Below are 3521 nucleotides of genomic sequence, written 5' to 3' on the forward strand. Positions count from 1 at the left end.
GCTGCTCCTGTAATCACGACCACCGAAGCTGCTCTAGCTGAGGATGTCGAAGTATCGCTACTGCTGGTGATGATGACAATGATGATGATGATGATGATGATGATGAAGATGAAGATGAAGATGATGATGATGATGAAGAAGACGATGATGAACCTGTCATTCCAGACACCGGAGATGATCTAGATGGTGATGACGACGATGATGATGAACATGACTTTACCATCAAGTTTCATAAACCATCAACAGTCACCAAAGGTGTTACTCTCGGGGATTCTGCATCCCAGGGGGAGCAAAGGCAAGGTGAATCGACTCCATCAGGGAACCAGGACCCCAAGTCAAAAGGCAAGGCGGTCGCTGAAGAAGAGAACTTGAGGATATTGTTCAATATTCCTCAACAACCTTTGTTTGAAGACTCTACCTCTCAGGTAGTGATCACTTCAACATATCAGCTTCATATTCCATCAACAACCTATGGTCGACTAGAGCGGGTACCTGATCAACCCACTTCTCGTACTCCTACCGACCTGCAGATGACTCAGCTGAAGGAGTCACTCGACCAGACTAGAGTAAAAATTTCTCTTCATACCTCTAGTGGTAGTGAGTTTGACTTCTTATCTGAAGCTGAAAGACTCGAGGCATTACGGGCTGAAGAAGAGCTAGAACTTCAAAGAAAACAGACTGAAGACAGCTTGAAGTTGGCTAAGGTTGTGTTTACTTGAGGCTTAATGAGGCTTAATGGGAAAATTGACTTATTCGCACAGTCATTTTAGCTTGTTTACTTCGGGCTTATTCGGCCAGACATGGGCTTATTTGCCTAGATGAAAACCATGGGTTGTCCACATTAAACCAAAAAAAAAGACATTCCCTACCCTTCATCCCAACCCACGCCTCTCTCCCTACCATCGACGCTCTCCTGTCTAGAACCCTAATCGGCCGATTTCAAATCACAAAGGTAAGTACTTCTCTTCATCTATCGATTATTTTCTTTTAGAAATAAACCCTAGCTGCTCGATTGGAGCTCGATTATTGCTCTCTTGCTGCTAAATTGTTTCTCTATCGCTGCTCAATTGCTGCTACTATGTGATGTCATGTTCATCTGTTCTATGATTTTCGATTGCTGCTGCTAGTGGTTCATCTGTTCTATGATTTTCGATTGCTGCTGCTACTGGTTCATCTGTTCTATGATTTTCGATTGCTGCTGCTACTGAGTTTCTTGTATCAAAGTAAAGCATAAGTACCCACCCAACTGTTGTCATTATGTTGTTTTTTAACACAGTTTTAGGACTGTACCCACCCAACTATTCTTGGTTCTTGCATAAAAGCGGCTTTGTGAAGAACATAGATGATAATCGTTATGTTTTAGGACAGTCATTATGCTTTTTTAACACAGTTTTCCCCAGAAACTGGTGTCATTATGCTGCTTTTGAACATTGTTTTCTCCATAAACTGCTTTCATTATGTTGTTTTTGAATCATAACAATGTGTGTGTAACAGGAGACTTCACCAAAACAGATTATCTAATTTTTAAAACAGATGATACTCTATTTTTTTAACTCAAACAGTTGGTTCAATTTGGGTTTAGTTAATCCTCAAGGGTAAATTGGTCATTTCTGTTATTCAGACTGTTGATTCAGATAGAAAAGTAAACAGCAACATAAATTTATCCAGACAGCCAAATTTATCCAGACAGACAAATTTATCCATACAGGACTTAATAGAAAATTTGGTAAACAGCCCCTAAGTCACTAGCTGAAACAGTCCTTCCCAAGAAAAGGTCCAAGAAAATGGTGAATGTTGTCCAAGCCCATGCTAAACTTCTTTCGATTGCAGAAGCTGAATGCAAGAAGAAGCTGAAGCTGGTGAATAAGGACAAGCAATGGAGCGAAGCAAAACTAAAAAAGAGACTCAGTCCCCGACCAATTATCAGCGTCAGCATCAGCAGACGTTCTAAAGACGGTGGAACGCTGGTCTTAATGCTCATCACCAGGGACAATCTTGATGCCGTTACCGAGTATCCTTCCTACCTTGGCCGCTATAGATATAGCGAATGGATGGAGATCAGACAAGCCATTCAACAATCCAAGTCGAGACACAAGACACTTATCGAGGACACCATCAACGAGCTCATCAAAAGGATGTCCAGGTATGTCAAGGTCCCTGACCGGCTAACTCTGAAGAAAGGTGGGAAGAAGAAAAAAAAACTCTATGATCCTAATGAAGGACCATTCCTAAGGAACGAACATGAAACAAGGTTCTCCTTAGATGAAGTCCTGAAGGCTCATAAGAGTACAGACATTTCTATGTTGAATCTTGACTTGCCAGATAAGGGTCCCTATACACCCAACTCTGTGCATTTTAAACCTGAGTTAGGAGTTATATTCCTTGACTATGAAGGTGAAGTCAGATTTCAGAGAATGTCAGAGCTACGTATATGTCCAATGGATCATTTGATTTATCTTTTGCTCTGGATAGATGATAGCATGCCTGAAAAAGTCATAGATCTGAAGATACGAAGGGAATTCCTACGTCGAAGAAAACTTGGTGAAAGTGTACCTGRGTACATAGATCTAAGATCTCTAGATTAGTTTCTCTTTGTAACAACTATCCACTTTTTCTTGTAACTTCATGTACTATATCTCCTTTCAGTGATTATACTTATATTCTGTAAGTTCTTGACATGTACTGTAATACTTGTAATATTTCCTATGATTAATAAAATAAGTATTCCATGTACTTCACTGAAAAAGATCCCTGAAAAAAGTAATAGGGACACAAGTCTATGAGTTCCAATGTTACTTTTCTCATTTACTGGCAATCTATAAGTCAGTAATAAGCTTTCAATTTCAGTTTCCGTACTTGTAATTTTCTTAGATATAACTTAAGAAAACCTCTCAAGCTGAGACAAAACAAACTGAAAAAGATGCCAAAATAGTAAAAAGGGATATACACTTTGTATATAACTTTTCCTTACTATTATTTGATAAGATAACCTTCTTTATGTTATCTTGATATCATCAAATAGGGGGAGATTGTTGATCCTCTCTCTTAGTGATTTGATGATAATCCCTTTTCACTTATACGTTGTATTTATGTTTCTGTATTTTTAGTTCCAGCGATCTTCACTGAGTCTATTCAGTGATCGCTGAAGAACTAGCATTGTAAATCTATCAGAGACCATAATACTTCAAGAAGACAACACTCACACCAAAGAAACCTTCAGCAAACGTCGAAGACTGAAACTGAAGATTAGAGATCGGCGAGTACGTGATCTGAAGCGGTATTCAGTGATTACAAGCCTGTCTACATATGTGTGAAGATTGCTCAAGCTTCAGCGAATGATGATGACACCTTCAGGTCATTCCAGCATTTAGCGATCAAAGGAAGCTTGCTTAGCACGATTGTTGTTGTCTTGTCCTTATGCACACAAAGGACAAAACCCATACCCTTACGAAAGTTAGTACGGTACGGAGCCGACTAGTCGACTCTTTGTCCACCAACTTTAGGTAAGGATGTTTGCTCAT

Source organism: Cynara cardunculus, unplaced genomic scaffold (assembly GCF_001531365.2).
Source record: "Cynara cardunculus var. scolymus isolate 2C unplaced genomic scaffold, CcrdV1 Un_Scaffold_1372, whole genome shotgun sequence".
Classification (NCBI taxonomy): domain Eukaryota; kingdom Viridiplantae; phylum Streptophyta; class Magnoliopsida; order Asterales; family Asteraceae; genus Cynara; species Cynara cardunculus.